At 24.2% G+C, this 20,046-nt stretch overlaps 3 non-coding genes across 3 annotated transcripts; all 3 read right to left on the minus strand.

The window, feature by feature from the left end:
* Positions 1-3,530: 3,530 nt before the first annotated feature.
* Positions 3,531-3,649, minus strand: LOC123304612. The gene has a single exon (XR_006536615.1). It is a non-coding gene; the product is annotated as a 5S ribosomal RNA (ribosomal RNA).
* Positions 3,650-10,016: 6,367 nt separating this feature from the next.
* Positions 10,017-10,135, minus strand: LOC123304613. Its single transcript, XR_006536616.1, has one exon. It is a non-coding gene; the product is annotated as a 5S ribosomal RNA (ribosomal RNA).
* A 6,372-nt stretch (positions 10,136-16,507) lies between these two features.
* LOC123304614 lies at positions 16,508-16,626 on the minus strand. The gene has a single exon (XR_006536617.1). It is a non-coding gene; the product is annotated as a 5S ribosomal RNA (ribosomal RNA).
* Between the last annotated feature and the right edge of the window lie 3,420 nt (positions 16,627-20,046).

A 20,046-nucleotide genomic window follows, 5' to 3' on the forward strand; every position in this document is an offset into this window, starting at 1 on the left:
TTTACTCTTATTTTAAATAAATTTGTGGCCTTTTATTAAAAGGCCTATGATCGATGTATTATTATTATAAAAATTAATGCAATGTTTTTAATTTATGCTTTCTTTTCAGTTTTCTTTGGTAATAACACTGCTTGAATGTTTGGTAATACACCACCTTGAGCAATTGTTACACCAGATAATAATTTATTTAATTCTTCATCATTACGAATTGCCAATTGTAAATGACGTGGAATGATACGTGTTTTTTTGTTATCACGGGCAGCATTACCAGCTAACTCGAGAACTTCTGCAGCCAAATATTCCATAACAGCAGCCAAATATACTGGGGCACCAGCACCTACTCGTTCAGCATAATTTCCTTTTCGTAATAATCTGTGAATTCTTCCAACAGGAAATTGTAATCCTGCTCGGCTTGATCTTGACTTTGCCTTTCCCTTTACTTTACCACCTTTACCTCGTCCAGACATAGCGAATAAATTTATTTAATTAATATTTTTTTTTGTAAATATAATCACACAGATGTGTACGTTACGGGGATTGTAACATAAATGTTTAAAATGTTATTTGGGTATTTTAATTTATAATATTTATAAAATATAAAACTTTAAAAATAAACCAATCACCTTATAGTATTATTTTCAGCCAATCAGAGAGTAGTATTCATTTTTATTGTTATATCCATCTTCGCGTATATAATACGCTAGTTGTATACACGACACGCTCATACATATACTGACTGGTGTTCTGTAACTATCTGTGTATATTAATTGTTTGTAACAATGCCACCAAAAACAAGTGGAAAAGCAGCAAAAAAAGCTGGCAAAGCTCAAAAAAATATATCAAAGAGTGATAAGAAAAAGAAGAGGAAGCGCAAGGAATCATATGCAATTTACATTTACAAAGTATTAAAACAAGTGCATCCTGATACTGGTATCTCTAGTAAAGCTATGAGTATCATGAACAGTTTTGTTAATGATATTTTTGAACGTATTGCTGCTGAAGCATCACGTTTAGCACATTATAATAAACGTTCAACAATCACAAGTCGGGAAATTCAAACCGCAGTTCGATTATTATTACCTGGTGAATTGGCAAAGCACGCTGTTAGTGAAGGTACTAAAGCTGTTACAAAATATACAAGTTCAAAATAAATAAATCGAAAATATTATTTAATTGATAACATAAAAATACATCAACATATAAAAATGGCTCTCTTTTTAAGAGAGCCATCAAATTTTTTAAATAAGAGTAAATTATTTTTATATATACAAAAAAATTAAATAAACAATTATTAATATCATATTTAATATAAAATTTTATATATTAATAGCTTGAATATATCTATTATTAGTATATCAATATTATTAATTTTAAATATAATAAAGGATATCGCGGAATATATATCGTAAATCAATGTAATGCATTTGCATTACATTACCTTTATTATTTTCATTTTACATTTACTACTTGTTTATGTACGCTTATAATTATTAGAAAAATATTTTTAATAATTTTAAAAAATAAATGAAATAATAAAAATTTAATAATAAATTATTTATTGAAAGTATAAAAAATGGTATAGCAAAATCTTTATTTTCTTTGATTAAGGCGAAATGTTTTATTAGTTATAAATTCGATAATCTCCTATCGATACTTGTTACTCTTAACTTATATATATAAAAAATATAATAGTATATTAATTTATAATAAAATTTTTTCAAAAATTCAATAAGTTATTGTAAAATAAAATAGATAATATACAAATTATAATTTATTATTGCAGATATATTACAATAAAAAAAAAAAATAAAAATATTTGGTAATGTATGTTATAAACAAAATAATTTGTTGTAAACAAATTATATAATATGTTATATTTATTAACAAATTTATTTACTCTTATATAAATAAAATTAGTGGCTTCCCAAAAAGGAAAGCCTGTTTAAATTTATCGGATGTATTAAATATTCTTTAATAAATTTACTAAATATTTTAAGTAAATTATTATATTTTCTTAACCTCCAAAACCATACAAAGTACGACCTTGTCGTTTTAATGCATATACAACATCCATAGCTGTAACTGTTTTACGTTTTGCGTGTTCAGTATATGTAACAGCATCCCGAATAACATTTTCAAGGAATACTTTAAGTACACCACGTGTTTCTTCATAAATTAAACCAGAGATACGTTTTACTCCACCTCGTCGTGCTAAACGACGAATTGCAGGTTTTGTAATACCTTGGATATTATCACGCAAAACTTTTCTATGACGTTTTGCACCCCCTTTTCCAAGACCCTTTCCACCTTTTCCTCTGCCAGTCATTTTAATAAAAAATTATTTACAATATTTTAACGAACGGATAACACGTGTGTTAACCTCACAAGTATTGTAATGTATGTGAGCGCCGGTACAATTGTGCCTTTTTATATAAAGCATTAAAGATTTTTTAAGCCACGCCTATACAATTTGATTAGTCCATACTCTGATAGCTATCCAATAGGATATGACAACAAAAATTTTGAAATTTCATATAAATATAAATACAACACATTTATTTCGCATTTAAACATTTGACTTTGTAGTATCAAATTGTCGAATATAATTTTTAAAATTGTGTGTTTTTTTGTAAAAACATTATTATTTGAAAATGGCTAGAACCAAGCAAACTGCACGTAAATCAACTGGTGGTAAAGCACCAAGAAAACAATTAGCAACGAAAGCTGCACGTAAAAGTGCACCAGCAACTGGTGGAGTAAAAAAACCACACAGATATCGTCCTGGTACAGTAGCTTTACGAGAAATTCGTCGTTATCAAAAAAGTACTGAATTGTTAATTCGTAAATTACCATTCCAACGTTTAGTACGTGAAATTGCACAAGATTTTAAAACCGATTTACGTTTTCAAAGTTCAGCTGTTATGGCATTACAAGAAGCTAGTGAAGCCTATTTAGTAGGTTTATTTGAAGATACCAATTTATGCGCAATTCATGCAAAGCGTGTTACAATTATGCCTAAGGATATACAATTGGCAAGACGTATTCGTGGAGAACGTGCATAAGCGTTTTAAATGACAATTTAAAAAAAAAAAAACAAATAAGAAATATTTTCGGTCCTATATATAGGACCAACATATATTATTAAATAAGAGTATATTATTTTTATTAAAAAATATATATATATATATATATATATATATATATATATATATATATATATAAATATAAATTATTGAAATAAAATTAAACATTATTAAAATTTTGTTATAATTATAAGCGATTGCTATTTCTAAAAATAAATAAATTTCATAAAATTTATATTATTTTATATTCATTTGAAATATTAAAAAACTTCTCGCTTTAAAGTAACCATGATATGAGTTATAAATGCAATAAAATTTTATACAAAAAATAATATTTATTTGTTGATGAATAATATAAAAGGTTTACATTTCTAAATAACATATATTTATATATGGTGTGTAAAAAAAAAGAAAAGAAGAAAAATAATTTATATTTTTAATATAAAAAGGCAACCGCACACAGTGTTCCCAAGCGGTCACCCATCCAAGTACTGACTGTGCCCAATGTTGCTTAACTTCGGTGATCGGACGAGAACCGGTGTTTTCAACGTGGTATGGCTGTTGCCAGTAATAAATGAAAATTTTTACAAATATATATTTTTCATAAATATCATTAATATTAAAGTATATTATTAAAATTTTCAATGAAGTAATCAATTTAAATATATACTTATTTATTATACCATATATTTTAAATAAAAAGGCAACCGCACACAGTATTCTCAAGTGGCCACCCATCCGTGGTACTGACTGTGGCAAATGTTTCTAAACTATTATTTTATAAAATATTTATACAAAAAATAATTTACTCTTATCAAATATTAATTTGTGGCCTGTATTAAGGCCTATGTTATTTTCATTTTTTAGCAAAAATAATGAAATATTTCAATATATTATTAAAGTAACAGATCATTTCTTTTTTGGTGCTGCTTTTTTAATTTTTGTAGGAGATGATTTGGCAACAGAAGCTTTCTTAGCTTTTGGTGCTTTCGGTTTACGAGCAGGGCTACTTTTGGCAGCGGATTTTGTACTTTTTGCTGGTTTTGCTTTAACTGGTGCTTTTTTTGATGCCGCTGATGATTTTGCAGTAACTTTTTTAGCAGCAGTTGATGATGATGGAGTCGCTTTTTTTGCTTTAGGCTTTTTGGCTGCCAATGATGTAGTTGTGGCTTTCTTTTCTTTTGGTGCCCGTTTACTTTTAGCACTCTTTGCTGAACCTTTTGCTCCACTTTCTTTTTTGGATACTTTTGATTTAGCTGAAGAATTAGATGAAGCGGAAGCAGCCAATTTGAATGAACCAGATGCACCTTTACCTTTAGTTTGTACCAAGGCTCCCTCAGTTACAGCAGCTTTTAAATATTTTTTAATAAATGGTGAAATTTTATCAGAATCCACTTTATAATTTGCAGCTAAATATTTTTTAATTGCTTGTAATGATGAACCACCACGTTCTTTTAAATTTTTAATTGCGTTAACAACCATTTCTGATGTACGTGGATGTGTTGGTTTTGAATGTTGTTTTGTACGTTTAGCACCAGAAGCTGTTGCTTTTTTTGTTGGTGTTGTAGAAGCAGCAGTAACCGCAGTTGCTGCAACAGCTGTAGAATTTTCTTCGGCCATATTTTTTACTTTATAAAAATAATGTATTTATTATAAATATTTAAATGATAAAATATAATAATTCTATCAAATAAAAAATAAAGGTTTTCAATTATATCATTATTCACAATAATATAAGTCCCTATGTAAGTCAAAGTACCATGTAGAAAACACATAAAAATTAAATAGTATTTCTAATTTACTGTCGTAGTAAACATGATTTATTTTTTCAATTTCTATAATATATAAAATAATAAATTATAAATTTAATAATAATATTTATTTTATAAATTAAAATATATTTAATTTTTTTATTAACAATTATTAATAAACATAGTTTAATATTAATTATTTCAATCATACAAAACAATAATATTTTTAAGGTAAACTTAAAAAGTATATATTTTTATTTTTTATTTAATATCGATTTATTATAAATTATTAGTATATAAATAATTAAAAAATTTAATATATAAATATATATATTATAGTATAAGATTTCATTTTTAGAAAAACTTTTTTTGTCAATAATGAAAACGTATTATTATGAAATGTGTTAATCGAACATTGACAAAATATATTTCATTAGAAAATACTTTTATTTATGCATTAATATCAATAATTAACTATTAAATTAATTTTTTCATAATTATATAAAGAAATTTTATACTGATATAAGTATTTATATATTATAATATTTATTTTAAATATAAAAAAATTTATGACAAAATATATTATTAGAGTATTTGTTGAGATTAATATAAGATTATTTTAAATAAGAATTAATTTATATAATTATTAAAATATTATTAATTTTATGTTATGTAATTTTAATAAAAATAAATAATAATAATAAATATAAAAATTTTTTAACAATTTAAATTTTATATGATCTAAATAATTTTGTTAAGTACGATATGAGAAATCATTGTAAGCTTCGTTAAGAAACTTTGTAATATAAAATAATAATAATAATATTAAATATATAAATAAATAAAATAAATTTGATACATATTTTTGGTTCATTCTGTGTATAAATCAAAGGATACCGAATAATTGGTAACGGATGCGATATATTATAGTATCGAGTATTAAAACATAATATATAAATTTATCTTGTTATTCAAATTTTTTGTTACTTAACTTATGTATTTAGAAAATTTATAATATTATTTATATAATTGACATAAAATCTTATAAATTGAAATTTTATTAATATGTATCAAAAGAAGAGAGTAACGTATTGATATAATATCAAAGGATACTGATTATTTAAATAACGAATACGTCATATATTGTTTGTGTAACAAAGTTCACTTGGCCATCTAGTTGAAAATAACATTTTCAATAGAAAGTTTATATGCTTTTTTTTTTCTTTAATTATTAAAAAAATAAATTGAAATTTAATTCAATCAAATTTTATAATAATTTTTAAAAATTTTTCCTTTTAAAAAATATTTTGTGATGTTGTGATAATATGTATTAATACAAGTGCATCCTGATACTTTTATCTCTAGTAAAGGTATGAGTATCATGAACAGTTTTGTTATCTAATGATATTATTTTGATAATATTTTGTGTATATTCTTATAATATTTTGTCTAAATATCATCATAATACAATATTATTTTGATAATATTTTATGAATATTCTTATAATATGTTACCTAAATGTCATCATAATATGATGAATTATTTCCATAATAACATATAAAAAAGAAAAAAAAAAAAAAGAATCATTAATTTATAATTATTTAAATTGATTCTTTAAAAAAATATTATAATATATTATTTATAAAAATAATTTTTACTCTTATTTTAAATAAATTTGTGGCCTTTTATTAAAAGGCCTATGATCGATGTATTATTATTATAAAAATTAATGCAATGTTTTTAATTTATGCTTTCTTTTCAGTTTTCTTTGGTAATAACACTGCTTGAATGTTTGGTAATACACCACCTTGAGCAATTGTTACACCAGATAATAATTTATTTAATTCTTCATCATTACGAATTGCCAATTGTAAATGACGTGGAATGATACGTGTTTTTTTGTTATCACGGGCAGCATTACCAGCTAACTCGAGAACTTCTGCAGCCAAATATTCCATAACAGCAGCCAAATATACTGGGGCACCAGCACCTACTCGTTCAGCATAATTTCCTTTTCGTAATAATCTGTGAATTCTTCCAACAGGAAATTGTAATCCTGCTCGGCTTGATCTTGACTTTGCCTTTCCCTTTACTTTACCACCTTTACCTCGTCCAGACATAGCGAATAAATTTATTTAATTAATATTTTTTTTTGTAAATATAATCACACAGATGTGTACGTTACGGGGATTGTAACATAAATGTTTAAAATGTTATTTGGGTATTTTAATTTATAATATTTATAAAATATAAAACTTTAAAAATAAACCAATCACCTTATAGTATTATTTTCAGCCAATCAGAGAGTAGTATTCATTTTTATTGTTATATCCATCTTCGCGTATATAATACGCTAGTTGTATACACGACACGCTCATACATATACTGACTGGTGTTCTGTAACTATCTGTGTATATTAATTGTTTGTAACAATGCCACCAAAAACAAGTGGAAAAGCAGCAAAAAAAGCTGGCAAAGCTCAAAAAAATATATCAAAGAGTGATAAGAAAAAGAAGAGGAAGCGCAAGGAATCATATGCAATTTACATTTACAAAGTATTAAAACAAGTGCATCCTGATACTGGTATCTCTAGTAAAGCTATGAGTATCATGAACAGTTTTGTTAATGATATTTTTGAACGTATTGCTGCTGAAGCATCACGTTTAGCACATTATAATAAACGTTCAACAATCACAAGTCGGGAAATTCAAACCGCAGTTCGATTATTATTACCTGGTGAATTGGCAAAGCACGCTGTTAGTGAAGGTACTAAAGCTGTTACAAAATATACAAGTTCAAAATAAATAAATCGAAAATATTATTTAATTGATAACATAAAAATACATCAACATATAAAAACGGCTCTCTTTTTAAGAGAGCCATCAAATTTTTTAAATAAGAGTAAATTATTTTTATATATACAAAAAAATTAAATAAACAATTATTAATATCATATTTAATATAAAATTTTATATATTAATAGCTTGAATATATCTATTATTAGTATATCAATATTATTAATTTTAAATATAATAAAGGATATCGCGGAATATATATCGTAAATCAATGTAATGCATTTGCATTACATTACCTTTATTATTTTCATTTTACATTTACTACTTGTTTATGTACGCTTATAATTATTAGAAAAATATTTTTAATAATTTTAAAAAATAAATGAAATAATAAAAATTTAATAATAAATTATTTATTGAAAGTATAAAAAATGGTATAGCAAAATCTTTATTTTCTTTGATTAAGGCGAAATGTTTTATTAGTTATAAATTCGATAATCTCCTATCGATACTTGTTACTCTTAACTTGTATATATAAAAAATATAATAGTATATTAATTTATAATAAAATTTTTTCAAAAATTCAATAAGTTATTGTAAAATAAAATAGATAATATACAAATTATAATTTATTATTGCAGATATATTACAATAAAAAAAAAAAATAAAAATATTTGGTAATGTATGTTATAAACAAAATAATTTGTTGTAAACAAATTATATAATATGTTATATTTATTAACAAATTTATTTACTCTTATATAAATAAAATTAGTGGCTTCCCAAAAAGGAAAGCCTGTTTAAATTTATCGGATGTATTAAATATTCTTTAATAAATTTACTAAATATTTTAAGTAAATTATTATATTTTCTTAACCTCCAAAACCATACAAAGTACGACCTTGTCGTTTTAATGCATATACAACATCCATAGCTGTAACTGTTTTACGTTTTGCGTGTTCAGTATATGTAACAGCATCCCGAATAACATTTTCAAGGAATACTTTAAGTACACCACGTGTTTCTTCATAAATTAAACCAGAGATACGTTTTACTCCACCTCGTCGTGCTAAACGACGAATTGCAGGTTTTGTAATACCTTGGATATTATCACGCAAAACTTTTCTATGACGTTTTGCACCCCCTTTTCCAAGACCCTTTCCACCTTTTCCTCTGCCAGTCATTTTAATAAAAAATTATTTACAATATTTTAACGAACGGATAACACGTGTGTTAACCTCACAAGTATTGTAATGTATGTGAGCGCCGGTACAATTGTGCCTTTTTATATAAAGCATTAAAGATTTTTTAAGCCACGCCTATACAATTTGATTAGTCCATACTCTGATAGCTATCCAATAGGATATGACAACAAAAATTTTGAAATTTCATATAAATATAAATACAACACATTTATTTCGCATTTAAACATTTGACTTTGTAGTATCAAATTGTCGAATATAATTTTTAAAATTGTGTGTTTTTTTGTAAAAACATTATTATTTGAAAATGGCTAGAACCAAGCAAACTGCACGTAAATCAACTGGTGGTAAAGCACCAAGAAAACAATTAGCAACGAAAGCTGCACGTAAAAGTGCACCAGCAACTGGTGGAGTAAAAAAACCACACAGATATCGTCCTGGTACAGTAGCTTTACGAGAAATTCGTCGTTATCAAAAAAGTACTGAATTGTTAATTCGTAAATTACCATTCCAACGTTTAGTACGTGAAATTGCACAAGATTTTAAAACCGATTTACGTTTTCAAAGTTCAGCTGTTATGGCATTACAAGAAGCTAGTGAAGCCTATTTAGTAGGTTTATTTGAAGATACCAATTTATGCGCAATTCATGCAAAGCGTGTTACAATTATGCCTAAGGATATACAATTGGCAAGACGTATTCGTGGAGAACGTGCATAAGCGTTTTAAATAACAATTTAAAAAAAAAAAAACAAATAAGAAATATTTTCGGTCCTATATATAGGACCAACATATATTATTAAATAAGAGTATATTATTTTTATTAAAAAATATATATATATATATATATATATATATATATATATATATATATATAAATATAAATTATTGAAATAAAATTAAACATTATTAAAATTTTGTTATAATTATAAGCGATTGCTATTTCTAAAAATAAATAAATTTCATAAAATTTATATTATTTTATATTCATTTGAAATATTAAAAAAACTTCTCGCTTTAAAGTAACCATGATATGAGTTATAAATGCAATAAAATTTTATACAAAAAATAATATTTATTTGTTGATGAATAATATAAAAGGTTTACATTTCTAAATAACATATATTTATATATGGTGTGTAAAAAAAAAGAAAAGAAGAAAAATAATTTATATTTTTAATATAAAAAGGCAACCGCACACAGTGTTCCCAAGCGGTCACCCATCCAAGTACTGACTGTGCCCAATGTTGCTTAACTTCGGTGATCGGACGAGAACCGGTGTTTTCAACGTGGTATGGCTGTTGCCAGTAATAAATGAAAATTTTTACAAATATATATTTTTCATAAATATCATTAATATTAAAGTATATTATTAAAATTTTCAATGAAGTAATCAATTTAAATATATACTTATTTATTATACCATATATTTTAAATAAAAATGCAACCGCACACAGTATTCTCAAGTGGCCACCCATCCGTGGTACTGACTGTGGCAAATGTTTCTAAACTATTATTTTATAAAATATTTATACAAAAAATAATTTACTCTTATCAAATATTAATTTGTGGCCTGTATTAAGGCCTATGTTATTTTCATTTTTTAGCAAAAATAATGAAATATTTCAATATATTATTAAAGTAACAGATCATTTCTTTTTTGGTGCTGCTTTTTTAATTTTTGTAGGAGATGATTTGGCAACAGAAGCTTTCTTAGCTTTTGGTGCTTTCGGTTTACGAGCAGGGCTACTTTTGGCAGCGGATTTTGTACTTTTTGCTGGTTTTGCTTTAACTGGTGCTTTTTTTGATGCCGCTGATGATTTTGCAGTAACTTTTTTAGCAGCAGTTGATGATGATGGAGTCGCTTTTTTTGCTTTAGGCTTTTTGGCTGCCAATGATGTAGTTGTGGCTTTCTTTTCTTTTGGTGCCCGTTTACTTTTAGCACTCTTTGCTGAACCTTTTGCTCCACTTTCTTTTTTGGATACTTTTGATTTAGCTGAAGAATTAGATGAAGCGGAAGCAGCCAATTTGAATGAACCAGATGCACCTTTACCTTTAGTTTGTACCAAGGCTCCCTCAGTTACAGCAGCTTTTAAATATTTTTTAATAAATGGTGAAATTTTATCAGAATCCACTTTATAATTTGCAGCTAAATATTTTTTAATTGCTTGTAATGATGAACCACCACGTTCTTTTAAATTTTTAATTGCGTTAACAACCATTTCTGATGTACGTGGATGTGTTGGTTTTGAATGTTGTTTTGTACGTTTAGCACCAGAAGCTGTTGCTTTTTTTGTTGGTGTTGTAGAAGCAGCAGTAACCGCAGTTGCTGCAACAGCTGTAGAATTTTCTTCGGCCATATTTTTTACTTTATAAAAATAATGTATTTATTATAAATATTTAAATGATAAAATATAATAATTCTATCAAATAAAAAATAAAGGTTTTCAATTATATCATTATTCACAATAATATAAGTCCCTATGTAAGTCAAAGTACCATGTAGAAAACACATAAAAATTAAATAGTATTTCTAATTTACTGTCGTAGTAAACATGATTTATTTTTTCAATTTCTATAATATATAAAATAATAAATTATAAATTTAATAATAATATTTATTTTATAAATTAAAATATATTTAATTTTTTTATTAACAATTATTAATAAACATAGTTTAATATTAATTATTTCAATCATACAAAACAATAATATTTTTAAGGTAAACTTAAAAAGTATATATTTTTATTTTTTATTTAATATCGATTTATTATAAATTATTAGTATATAAATAATTAAAAAATTTAATATATAAATATATATATTATAGTATAAGATTTCATTTTTAGAAAAACTTTTTTTGTCAATAATGAAAACGTATTATTATGAAATGTGTTAATCGAACATTGACAAAATATATTTCATTAGAAAATACTTTTATTTATGCATTAATATCAATAATTAACTATTAAATTAATTTTTTCATAATTATATAAAGAAATTTTATACTGATATAAGTATTTATATATTATAATATTTATTTTAAATATAAAAAAATTTATGACAAAATATATTATTAGAGTATTTGTTGAGATTAATATAAGATTATTTTAAATAAGAATTAATTTATATAATTATTAAAATATTATTAATTTTATGTTATGTAATTTTAATAAAAATAAATAATAATAATAAATATAAAAATTTTTTAACAATTTAAATTTTATATGATCTAAATAATTTTGTTAAGTACGATATGAGAAATCATTGTAAGCTTCGTTAAGAAACTTTGTAATATAAAATAATAATAATAATATTAAATATATAAATAAATAAAATAAATTTGATACATATTTTTGGTTCATTCTGTGTATAAATCAAAGGATACCGAATAATTGGTAACGGATGCGATATATTATAGTATCGAGTATTAAAACATAATATATAAATTTATCTTGTTATTCAAATTTTTTGTTACTTAACTTATGTATTTAGAAAATTTATAATATTATTTATATAATTGACATAAAATCTTATAAATTGAAATTTTATTAATATGTATCAAAAGAAGAGAGTAACGTATTGATATAATATCAAAGGATACTGATTATTTAAATAACGAATACGTCATATATTGTTTGTGTAACAAAGTTCACTTGGCCATCTAGTTGAAAATAACATTTTCAATAGAAAGTTTATATGCTTTTTTTTTTCTTTAATTATTAAAAAAATAAATTGAAATTTAATTCAATCAAATTTTATAATAATTTTTAAAAAATTTTTCCTTTTAAAAAATATTTTGTGATGTTGTGATAATATGTATTAATACAAGTGCATCCTGATACTTTTATCTCTAGTAAAGGTATGAGTATCATGAACAGTTTTGTTATCTAATGATATTATTTTGATAATATTTTGTGTATATTCTTATAATATTTTGTCTAAATATCATCATAATACAATATTATTTTGATAATATTTTATGAATATTCTTATAATATGTTACCTAAATGTCATCATAATATGATGAATTATTTCCATAATAACATATAAAAAAGAAAAAAAAAAAAAAGAATCATTAATTTATAATTATTTAAATTGATTCTTTAAAAAAATATTATAATATATTATTTATAAAAATAATTTTTACTCTTATTTTAAATAAATTTGTGGCCTTTTATTAAAAGGCCTATGATCGATGTATTATTATTATAAAAATTAATGCAATGTTTTTAATTTATGCTTTCTTTTCAGTTTTCTTTGGTAATAACACTGCTTGAATGTTTGGTAATACACTACCTTGAGCAATTGTTACACCAGATAATAATTTATTTAATTCTTCATCATTACGAATTGCCAATTGTAAATGACGTGGAATGATACGTGTTTTTTTGTTATCACGGGCAGCATTACCAGCTAACTCGAGAACTTCTGCAGCCAAATATTCCATAACAGCAGCCAAATATACTGGGGCACCAGCACCTACTCGTTCAGCATAATTTCCTTTTCGTAATAATCTGTGAATTCTTCCAACAGGAAATTGTAATCCTGCTCGGCTTGATCTTGACTTTGCCTTTCCCTTTACTTTACCACCTTTACCTCGTCCAGACATAGCGAATAAATTTATTTAATTAATATTTTTTTTTGTAAATATAATCACACAGATGTGTACGTTACGGGGATTGTAACATAAATGTTTAAAATGTTATTTGGGTATTTTAATTTATAATATTTATAAAATATAAAACTTTAAAAATAAACCAATCACCTTATAGTATTATTTTCAGCCAATCAGAGAGTAGTATTCATTTTTATTGTTATATCCATCTTCGCGTATATAATACGCTAGTTGTATACACGACACGCTCATACATATACTGACTGGTGTTCTGTAACTATCTGTGTATATTAATTGTTTGTAACAATGCCACCAAAAACAAGTGGAAAAGCAGCAAAAAAAGCTGGCAAAGCTCAAAAAAATATATCAAAGAGTGATAAGAAAAAGAAGAGGAAGCGCAAGGAATCATATGCAATTTACATTTACAAAGTATTAAAACAAGTGCATCCTGATACTGGTATCTCTAGTAAAGCTATGAGTATCATGAACAGTTTTGTTAATGATATTTTTGAACGTATTGCTGCTGAAGCATCACGTTTAGCACATTATAATAAACGTTCAACAATCACAAGTCGGGAAATTCAAACCGCAGTTCGATTATTATTACCTGGTGAATTGGCAAAGCACGCTGTTAGTGAAGGTACTAAAGCTGTTACAAAATATACAAGTTCAAAATAAATAAATCGAAAATATTATTTAATTGATAACATAAAAATACATCAACATATAAAAATGGCTCTCTTTTTAAGAGAGCCATCAAATTTTTTAAATAAGAGTAAATTATTTTTATATATACAAAAAAATTAAATAAACAATTATTAATATCATATTTAATATAAAATTTTATATATTAATAGCTTGAATATATCTATTATTAGTATATCAATATTATTAATTTTAAATATAATAAAGGATATCGCGGAATATATATCGTAAATCAGTGTAATGCAAATGCATTACATTACCTTTATTATTTTCATTTTACATTTACTACTTGTTTATGTACGCTTATAATTATTAGAAAAATATTTTTAATAATTTTAAAAAATAAATGAAATAATAAAAATTTAATAATAAATTATTTATTGAAAGTATAAAAAATGGTATAGCAAAATCTTTATTTTCTTTGATTAAGGCGAAATGTTTTATTAGTTATAAATTCGATAATCTCCTATCGATACTTGTTACTCTTAACTTGTATATATAAAAAATATAATAGTATATTAATTTATAATAAAATTTTTTCAAAAATTCAATAAGTTATTGTAAAATAAAATAGATAATATACAAATTATAATTTATTATTGCAGATATATTACAATAAAAAAAAAAAATAAAAATATTTGGTAATGTATGTTATAAACAAAATAATTTGTTGTAAACAAATTATATAATATGTTATATTTATTAACAAATTTATTTACTCTTATATAAATAAAATTAGTGGCTTCCCAAAAAGGAAAGCCTGTTTAAATTTATCGGATGTATTAAATATTCTTTAATAAATTTACTAAATATTTTAAGTAAATTATTATATTTTCTTAACCTCCAAAACCATACAAAGTACGACCTTGTCGTTTTAATGCATATACAACATCCATAGCTGTAACTGTTTTACGTTTTGCGTGTTCAGTATATGTAACAGCATCCCGAATAACATTTTCAAGGAATACTTTAAGTACACCACGTGTTTCTTCATAAATTAAACCAGAGATACGTTTTACTCCACCTCGTCGTGCTAAACGACGAATTGCAGGTTTTGTAATACCTTGGATATTATCACGCAAAACTTTTCTATGACGTTTTGCACCCCCTTTTCCAAGACCCTTTCCACCTTTTCCTCTGCCAGTCATTTTAATAAAAAATTATTTACAATATTTTAACGAACGGATAACACGTGTGTTAACCTCACAAGTATTGTAATGTATGTGAGCGCCGGTACAATTGTGCCTTTTTATATAAAGCATTAAAGATTTTTTAAGCCACGCCTATACAATTTGATTAGTCCATACTCTGATAGCTATCCAATAGGATATGACAACAAAAATTTTGAAATTTCATATAAATATAAATACAACACATTTATTTCGCATTTAAACATTTGACTTTGTAGTATCAAATTGTCGAATATAATTTTTAAAATTGTGTGTTTTTTTGTAAAAACATTATTATTTGAAAATGGCTAGAACCAAGCAAACTGCACGTAAATCAACTGGTGGTAAAGCACCAAGAAAACAATTAGCAACGAAAGCTGCACGTAAAAGTGCACCAGCAACTGGTGGAGTAAAAAAACCACACAGATATCGTCCTGGTACAGTAGCTTTACGAGAAATTCGTCGTTATCAAAAAAGTACTGAATTGTTAATTCGTAAATTACCATTCCAACGTTTAGTACGTGAAATTGCACAAGATTTTAAAACCGATTTACGTTTTCAAAGTTCAGCTGTTATGGCATTACAAGAAGCTAGTGAAGCCTATTTAGTAGGTTTATTTGAAGATACCAATTTATGCGCAATTCATGCAAAGCGTGTTACAATTATGCCTAAGGATATACAATTGGCAAGACGTATTCGTGGAGAACGTGCATAAGCGTTTTAAATGACAATTTAAAAAAAAAAAAACAAATAAGAAATATTTTCGGTCCTATATATAGGACCAACATATATTATTAAATAAGAGTATATTATTTTTATTAAAAAATATATATATATATATATATATATATATATATATATATATATATATATATAAATATAAATTATTGAAATAAAATTAAACATTATTAAAATTTTGTTATAATTATAAGCGATTGCTATTTCTAAAAATAAATAAATTTCATAAAATTTATATTATTTTATATTCATTTGAAATATTAAAAAAACTTCTCGCTTTAAAGTAACCATGATATGAGTTATAAATGCAATAAAATTTTATACAAAAAATAATATTTATTTGTTGATGAATAATATAAAAGGTTTACATTTCTAAATAACATATATTTATATATGGTGTGTAAAAAAAAAGAAAAGAAGAAAAATAATTTATATTTTTAATATAAAAAGGCAACCGCACACAGTGTTCCCAAGCGGTCACCCATCCAAGTACTGACTGTGCCCAATGTTGCTTAACTTCGGTGATCGGACGAGAACCGGTGTTTTCAACGTGGTATGGCTGTTGCCAGTAATAAATGAAAATTTTTACAAATATATATTTTTCATAAATATCATTAATATTAAAGTATATTATTAAAATTTTCAATGAAGTAATCAATTTAAATATATACTTATTTATTATACCATATATTTTAAATAAAAATGCAACCGCACACAGTATTCTCAAGTGGCCACCCATCCGTGGTACTGACTGTGGCAAATGTTTCTAAACTATTATTTTATAAAATATTTATACAAAAAATAATTTACTCTTATCAAATATTAATTTGTGGCCTGTATTAAGGCCTATGTTATTTTCATTTTTTAGCAAAAATAATGAAATATTTCAATATATTATTAAAGTAACAGATAATTTCTTTTTTGGTGCTGCTTTTTTAATTTTTGTAGGAGATGATTTGGCAACAGAAGCTTTCTTAGCTTTTGGTGCTTTCGGTTTACGAGCAGGGCTACTTTTGGCAGCGGATTTTGTACTTTTTGCTGGTTTTGCTTTAACTGGTGCTTTTTTTGATGCCGCTGATGATTTTGCAGTAACTTTTTTAGCAGCAGTTGATGATGATGGAGTCGCTTTTTTTGCTTTAGGCTTTTTGGCTGCCAATGATGTAGTTGTGGCTTTCTTTTCTTTTGGTGCCCGTTTACTTTTAGCACTCTTTGCTGAACCTTTTGCTCCACTTTCTTTTTTGGATACTTTTGATTTAGCTGAAGAATTAGATGAAGCGGAAGCAGCCAATTTGAATGAACCAGATGCACCTTTACCTTTAGTTTGTACCAAGGCTCCCTCAGTTACAGCAGCTTTTAAATATTTTTTAATAAATGGTGAAATTTTATCAGAATCCACTTTATAATTTGCAGCTAAATATTTTTTAATTGCTTGTAATGATGAACCACCACGTTCTTTTAAATTTTTAATTGCGTTAACAACCATTTCTGATGTACGTGGATGTGTTGGTTTTGAATGTTGTTTTGTACGTTTAGCACCAGAAGCTGTTGCTTTTTTTGTTGGTGTTGTAGAAGCAGCAGTAACCGCAGTTGCTGCAACAGCTGTAGAATTTTCTTCGGCCATATTTTTTACTTTATAAAAATAATGTATTTATTATAAATATTTAAATGATAAAATATAATAATTCTATCAAATAAAAAATAAAGGTTTTCAATTATATCATTATTCACAATAATATAAGTCCCTATGTAAGTCAAAGTACCATGTAGAAAACACATAAAAATTAAATAGTATTTCTAATTTACTGTCGTAGTAAACATGATTTATTTTTTCAATTTCTATAATATATAAAATAATAAATTATAAATTTAATAATAATATTTATTTTATAAATTAAAATATATTTAATTTTTTTATTAACAATTATTAATAAACATAGTTTAATATTAATTATTTCAATCATACAAAACAATAATATTTTTAAGGTAAACTTAAAAAGTATATATTTTTATTTTTTATTTAATATCGATTTATTATAAATTATTAGTATATAAATAATTAAAAAATTTAATATATAAATATATATATTATAGTATAAGATTTCATTTTTAGAAAAACTTTTTTTGTCAATAATGAAAACGTATTATTATGAAATGTGTTAATCGAACATTGACAAAATATATTTCATTAGAAAATACTTTTATTTATGCATTAATATCAATAATTAACTATTAAATTAATTTTTTCATAATTATATAAAGAAATTTTATACTGATATAAGTATTTATATATTATAATATTTATTTTAAATATAAAAAAATTTATGACAAAATATATTATTAGAGTATTTGTTGAGATTAATATAAGATTATTTTAAATAAGAATTAATTTATATAATTATTAAAATATTATTAATTTTATGTTATGTAATTTTAATAAAAATAAATAATAATAATAAATATAAAAATTTTTTAACAATTTAAATTTTATATGATCTAAATAATTTTGTTAAGTACGATATGAGAAATCATTGTAAGCTTCGTTAAGAAACTTTGTAATATAAAATAATAATAATAATATTAAATATATAAATAAATAAAATAAATTTGATACATATTTTTGGTTCATTCTGTGTATAAATCAAAGGATACCGAATAATTGGTAACGGATGCGATATATTATAGTATCGAGTATTAAAACATAATATATAAATTTATCTTGTTATTCAAATTTTTTGTTACTTAACTTATGTATTTAGAAAATTTATAATATTATTTATATAATTGACATAAAATCTTATAAATTGAAATTTTATTAATATGTATCAAAAGAAGAGAGTAACGTATTGATATAATATCAAAGGATACTGATTATTTAAATAACGAATACGTCATATATTGTTTGTGTAACAAAGTTCACTTGGCCATCTAGTTGAAAATAACATTTTCAATAGAAAGTTTATATGCTTTTTTTTTTCTTTAATTATTAAAAAAATAAATTGAAATTTAATTCAATCAAATTTTATAATAATTTTTAAAAAATTTTTCCTTTTAAAAAATATTTTGTGATGTTGTGATAATATGTATTAATACAAGTGCATCCTGATACTTTTATCTCTAGTAAAGGTATGAGTATCATGAACAGTTTTGTTATCTAATGATATTATTTTGATAATATTTTGTGTATATTCTTATAATATTTTGTCTAAATATCATCATAATACAATATTATTTTGATAATATTTTATGAATATTCTTATAATATGTTACCTAAATGTCATCATAATATGATGAATTATTTCCATAATAACATATAAAAAAGAAAAAAAAAAAAAAAGAATCATTAATTTATAATTATTTAAATTGATTCTTTAAAAAAATATTATAATATATTATTTATAAAAATAATTTTTACTCTTATTTTAAATAAATTTGTGGCCTTTTATTAAAAGGCCTATGATCGATGTATTATTATTATAAAAATTAATGCAATGTTTTTAATTTATGCTTTCTTTTCAGTTTTCTTTGGTAATAACACTGCTTGAATGTTTGGTAATACACCACCTTGAGCAATTGTTACACCAGATAATAATTTATTTAATTCTTCATCATTACGAATTGCCAATTGTAAATGACGTGGAATGATACGTGTTTTTTTGTTATCACGGGCAGCATTACCAGCTAACTCGAGAACTTCTGCAGCCAAATATTCCATAACAGCAGCCAAATATACTGGGGCACCAGCACCTACTCGTTCAGCATAATTTCCTTTTCGTAATAATCTGTGAATTCTTCCAACAGGAAATTGTAATCCTGCTCGGCTTGATCTTGACTTTGCCTTTCCCTTTACTTTACCACCTTTACCTCGTCCAGACATAGCGAATAAATTTATTTAATTAATATTTTTTTTTGTAAATATAATCACACAGATGTGTACGTTACGGGGATTGTAACATAAATGTTTAAAATGTTATTTGGGTATTTTAATTT

The sequence above is a fragment of the Chrysoperla carnea genome, assembly GCF_905475395.1.
Source record: "Chrysoperla carnea chromosome X unlocalized genomic scaffold, inChrCarn1.1 SUPER_X_unloc_70, whole genome shotgun sequence".
Taxonomy (NCBI): Eukaryota; Metazoa; Arthropoda; class Insecta; order Neuroptera; family Chrysopidae; genus Chrysoperla; species Chrysoperla carnea.